Source organism: Plodia interpunctella, chromosome 19 (genome assembly GCF_027563975.2).
Source record: "Plodia interpunctella isolate USDA-ARS_2022_Savannah chromosome 19, ilPloInte3.2, whole genome shotgun sequence".
NCBI lineage: Eukaryota > Metazoa > Arthropoda > Insecta > Lepidoptera > Pyralidae > Plodia > Plodia interpunctella.
Window position 1 is genome coordinate 7,380,847 of NC_071312.1, and position 6,212 is coordinate 7,387,058.

Here is a 6,212-nt window from a genome sequence, read left to right on the forward strand (position 1 = left end):
AGACCCCCATAATTATTTGTCTTTAATATGTCATATGTACAGACAGACATTATTTGCTTACAAACTTACATTTTTATTATATGTATTGATTCTTTTATATGTGACAGTTTGGCCTTGGCATAATTTCACAAGAAATAGGCATGTACGTATAGAAATCGGGTAATCATTTCAGATACTTATATTTTATGTATTAAATAATAACAAATGATTACTAGATTAGACTATATAAAGGGCTTATTTTTCTCAGTCGTCTCGGAGTTACAATGGCGCTATTGAAAAAGCTAGACGTCTCATTATTTATTGTACTTATTAAGTAAGCCCATAGATAAGTAAACGTGACGCGTACGTGACAAGATACACGTGAAAATAAGTATATTCGAAATTCAAAATTCAAATCATTTATTCAGAAATTAGACCTTCACAGGCACTTTTTCTCGTCAATTTTTATATTTATAGTTATTTCTCACAAGCTACAAACTACTGGCATTTCGGAACGACCACTGCTGAGAAGAAATGCCGAAAGAAACTCATTTGAACAGTGTTGGTCCCTATCATGCCAGATCGGCTTACCATTATTGTTTCTTACAATGTTTTTTTTTCTCTAATAATATATAAAATACTGCGTGTTGAATGTCACGTAAACTACTTTCAAAGAACGAAATTTCTGGTCAAGTGCTAGTCCTACTCGCGCACTGAAGTCACCTGTTGTAATCCTATTAATACCTATTATAAATGCGAAAATTTGTTAGGATGTATGTGTGTATGTTTGTTACTGGTTCACGCAAAATCTACTAGATGGATTGTTATGAAATTTGGTACTTACACGGGTAGAATTGAACCTGCACGCACAGGGTACTTTTTATCCCGAAATTTCCACAGAAGCAAAGCCACTGGGCGCAGCCAGTTAATACTTATAAATGTTGACAATCTTATTCGTCGGCGTATACCCTCATTTTGTACAAAATTAATTGCAAACATAAGTTTGTAGTGGTTTTTTTTTCAGTAATGGCCACACTATACGATAAACGCATTGCATATCATCACGTGCTGAATAAAACAATCGATCAGGAGCATACGAGAACCACTATGTAGATGTAATTTATGATGACGTGTTGTCGCGTTGTCCATGCCCATCTTTCCATTTATATTGCCATGAATACTTAAACATATGACTATATTAATACTAAGCGAAAAACTATGATTTTGTGTGGGTTCCATAAGGAAAAGAGTTAATAGATATTTTTTTGTCAGTTTTGTTTCGTTCACAAAATATGTATGAATTTTACAGGTACATAAATGGCGAACCCTGGGCTCCGACGCTCAACGACCGTGGAACACGCACGGATGAGAGAGAAAAGTATCGACTAAGTAATAATGTGTACTACAAGAAAAATAATGAACTAATTTAAGTGTTGTAAAAAATATATCTCAGGGACTTTCCGGGATGAAAAGGTATTATTTATATTTGATCTAACCTTTAATGTGAAAATGTTACAAAGTTAATGCACAATAGATGGACTTAATGATAAGCATTTTCTAACAATCAGATTGTTTTTTATTTCCACCTCGAATAATTGATACTCATAAATCCTATATGATTTCAAAAAATATATTCAATAAATATTTCATAAATTCATGATTTTCAATATTGAATTTAACTTCACGTTATTAGATTTTCACGTCATATTGAAAATTCTCATGAGTTTCTATGATATTATAGAAATCGAATTTTTCGCATTTGTATATGTGGAATTTTCTTATTTGGATAACAGATGTCGAGAAAGTAATTATCACGTTATGGACATAACTTGTCAGCTTCCCGAGATAGTATGGTTAAAAGTACCTATTCTATGTACTTTTATAAAACATGTTTATTACAACTAGTTATTATAATCCCTATGCCATTCCGTTGTCAAGCCGCCTCTAAGATACAAACTTAGTTGGTTGAAATAAATAAAATAATCATTATTATTTTTGGCCTTCATACACAGTGGTAACTAAACTCACTTAACCAGTTACAAGAGAAAAATTTAGCTGTTACTAACTAAACTAAATAACTAGCTGTGTGACAAGTTTTTTTTTCATCTTCGTAGATCATTTATTTAACTTAAATATTTTACATAACATAAATTTATCTCCTAGCAGTGTAACAAAAACGTAATCTAATGTAAAAAAATTATCTACGAAAGCGGAAATAATCTTGTTTCCATAAGTGTTTGTCTCATATTATATCTCCTTTAGATAAAAGAACATCGAAATAAAGTAGAAAAAGGGGTATTTTTTATTTAGTCATATGCTTAATGCGATAATGGTGTCATTTCAAGATGAACTTGGACGATTTTAGACAAACAAGTAATAAATAAAATCATTTATTTCTTGAAACGTAGATAAAATTACTAAGTACAAGCTAACGGCATAATCATATTATAGTACAGGTATTACAGTTATATAAAAATACTGAAATGTCAATATTTTAAAGCATGGCCATGACATGGTTTCGAGGCGTCACAGCCAAGAATAAAACTGAGATGAAAAACGAGTCATTACGAAGAAAGTCGTCGAAAATTAATTAATATATCTAATCACAAAAGTTATCCATTGCAGCTAGCATTCTTGCTTGCATTTATATGCATAACCTCGACTCTTGTCCAAACTTGTTCGCGTTAATATTCATAATGCCATAGTTGTTTCCAAACAGTGGTAATTACTCTACTCGTACAAGAACTTACAGTTTGTAATAAAAAAAAATTGATAAGATATAATTTATTATTTTGTGAAGAAACAACGAATCCGCGGCCCGATTCTTGCACAATCTAAATTCATTTCATCAGTTTTCTTGGAACGTATGAATGTATTCACATAATGGACTTTTGACTTCAAGTCCCGTATATTCAAATCATGGACTTACTACATACTAATTCCATGAGTCTGACGTGTGCTAAATCTATCGCATGGAATTAATAAGTACTATTGTCTATGCGTATATTTTTTTGTTTTTGGCACACAGAAAAAGTATTTGATTTGACTTGATGGCAACTACACTATTTTCTACATTTTTTGAGGTTCAACCAGATTTAAAAAAGCACTCCAAATCCTGTCTTTTATATTTATTTATTTCCTTATTAAGTATAACAAAAAATTACAATATTTTAACATTGTCAAACTACTTGTACAGTTTAACTGCAACAAACAAGTTATTTAATTAGTAACTTGAATTAGTCATTGAATTTGGATATATTACCTACAGTCAACAGCACATCAACCAACCCAAATTCATTGCAAACTCGCCGCTCCTACCGTAAATACGGAATAATATATTTTTGATGCAACGCTGCATTTAATTAGAACTGCAGAAGGACGCAGCAATTCTTCTAATGCTCGTGAAATAATGTAGGTTTTGTACCTCGGGGGCAGACATTGCCGTGTAAAATAAATTCGAGAAAAGGTAGATAGTGCCCTTGAGCTTCGCTTGGCGCGTCTTGGCGGGGGCACTCCCGTGCCCCCAGACAATGCATTATTCCAATTTGTGTCAGCGTTAATTTCTCTCCGAAGACACGATTTTCATACACACTTTCACCCCCCAGTTATCGTCATTTCGTGGATGTTTTTTCAAAAAAAAAGGAGGCTATATTTAAACGGTGCTTTTAACTACACGTATACCGTGCCGTGAAAACGGAATAGACAGATAGACGGACAGACTTTTTTAATGCGTTCATAATATTCGTATGCTTATTATATCGTTGTATAGATATTTTTTCCATAGTTAAATGGTGTTGTGTATCATTGGGATCTCCGGAAATTAACCCTGACCGAATATCCTAATATTTTCCTAAAATGTGAAATATATTGAATCATGCTGAGTTTTATGCAACTTTAATTGAGACTAGTGTCATTAGAGAAATCTATTGTAATCCAATATATTATAGCCGTCGAATAGTCATTTATTCAGACAATAGACTTTCACAGGCACTTTTTCACGTCAAATTTTATAATACTTATATGAGATTTTAAATTACACCACCCGCTTTACAACTGAGAGGACCGCATGAAATTACATCTAGTAGCTCTTACGTTTTTCGCGAACAAACATAGCCGACCTAATTTTTATTATATGTATGTATAAATATAGATGGATTGTAATTTCTCAAAGAGCTATAAAGTACTGATATTAGATTTGTATATTTACTTCAACATTTTTTTTAAAGATTAAAAAAATTGTATTAAAAAAGTACTTTCAATTTAAAAATTGTATTGTCACAAATAAAAAATATTATTTTTAAAACATAAGTATAATCTGCAACATACTTCGTCAAATTCGATTTGTATTGTAAGTATTTTGTTTTTTGTATTTCGGAAAAAATCGTAACTACTTTATATGAAGGTACGAATGCGTGCAGTGTAAGTTAAGTAGGGAACTATAACTAGTCAATTGAACAAAAAGATCTAATTCATATTCAGATGGAATAGTGTAAGAAACGTTTGTACAGTGTGCCGCAAAAGTGAAATAAGGATCAAAAGTATGACTGGATTTGCAGTCGACCGTACGTCCGTTCCTCTAAACATTCTCACAAAATTCCGGAATAATAAAATATTTGTAGGATTTTAAAACTAATTCTTACACTAGATATAATTCAGTCGTAAAGTAAAAAGGGATTCAACTCATTCCGCGAATAAAAATATGAAAGACTTCGTATGCAAAGTTAACTCATATAATTAGATATTGTTGTTTCGTCTGAAATTCACTCTTCCGATTCTAGGAATCATGTCCGTCCGTTTGTGAATACAAATTAAATTAACCATTCATGTATAGTTTAAATTGGCTTTGCTATTTTTAACAAGTGTCCTAAGTGAGTGGCGGAACGCTGCTAAACGTGTTGGCACGCCGCGCGCCAATGTTTTTTCTATTTATACATTAGGACAACCGCATACAATCTTAATCCTACACAAAAACAATGGATTACAAAATAACATGGTATTTACAATGTTCTTGATGCCTGAGTGGACAGCGGCGATCACTTACCGGTGGTCTAAACGGAGTAAAAAAATAACATACTTAATCGTTAAATTATTGTTTTAAAATTAGCTTTTCTTAACTGCTTGTCTGCTTAATAGCTTATTATTTTTTTCGTTGAAAAAACTTGCTCACAGATTTGTGGCAGAATTTAATTTACTGATAGTGTGAACTTAAATTTTTTACGAAATTTTGAATATTTGAACGATTTCAACGAACTAAAATTTGTGATCGAATTACAATTGTCCGAGTGTTAAAATTTAAAGCGTAAGCAGTTAACGACAGTAGTAGTAAATTTATTAACCTACTTTTGTGCTCAAATTAAATAATAGCAATATGTTCTACCATCCGGCGTCCCGCTTGCTAGATTGCCTCCTATTCCATAGAAAAAATTGGAGTTTGCAAGGAAGACTGAGCTATTTTCCTCGTAATGAATTTGCCATACTTCTGTGGTCAGACGTTCTTTGGTGGAATAGTTACAGACAAAGACAATTTCGAATCTTTTTCGTACCTCGTTCGTTTGTAGGCCAAAATTTCTCAGGGGTATAGGAAGTAGGACATTGATATTTATATTCATTACATATAACATATGTACAGACGAACATTTTGACGAATGTTGAAAAGGTATGTTGTTACTTGAGTGTGTGTGTGTGTTTTAATCTTTGTGGGACTAATAGAAGCCAAAACAAATATATTTAGAATGTTGGTCTGTCTGTCTGTTTGTTCCTGCATCACGCAAAAACTACTTTAGAAATAGTTTCGAAATGATTTTAGAAAGAAGATTAAAACTATAAAATTTAAACTTACCTAAATCATAATACATCCCCATTATAAATCCACCGAATTTATTGATACGGGCCACAGCAGTAAAATATTACTTTCAATTCATATACCAAATATTTATTCGCAAACATAATACTTTTTGCCAAAAAAAAAACTGAGTTTTATTTTCAAATTATCAGGGAAAATAAAAAGTGATTATAAAAAAAGGAGATAAGAATAGTTTTTTTCGAAACGATCTTAAATCTAAAAATGTAAATTATTGAACTGTAACAAATAAAAAGAATCAAAACCGATATAACGGCCATATTTGCAAGTACAGTATAACATTTTTGGCCGTAATTTTAAAATTTACCACTACTATTAAAATAATAAATAATAATAAAAATTAAATACTCATAGACAAAACACCAGTAAGTAC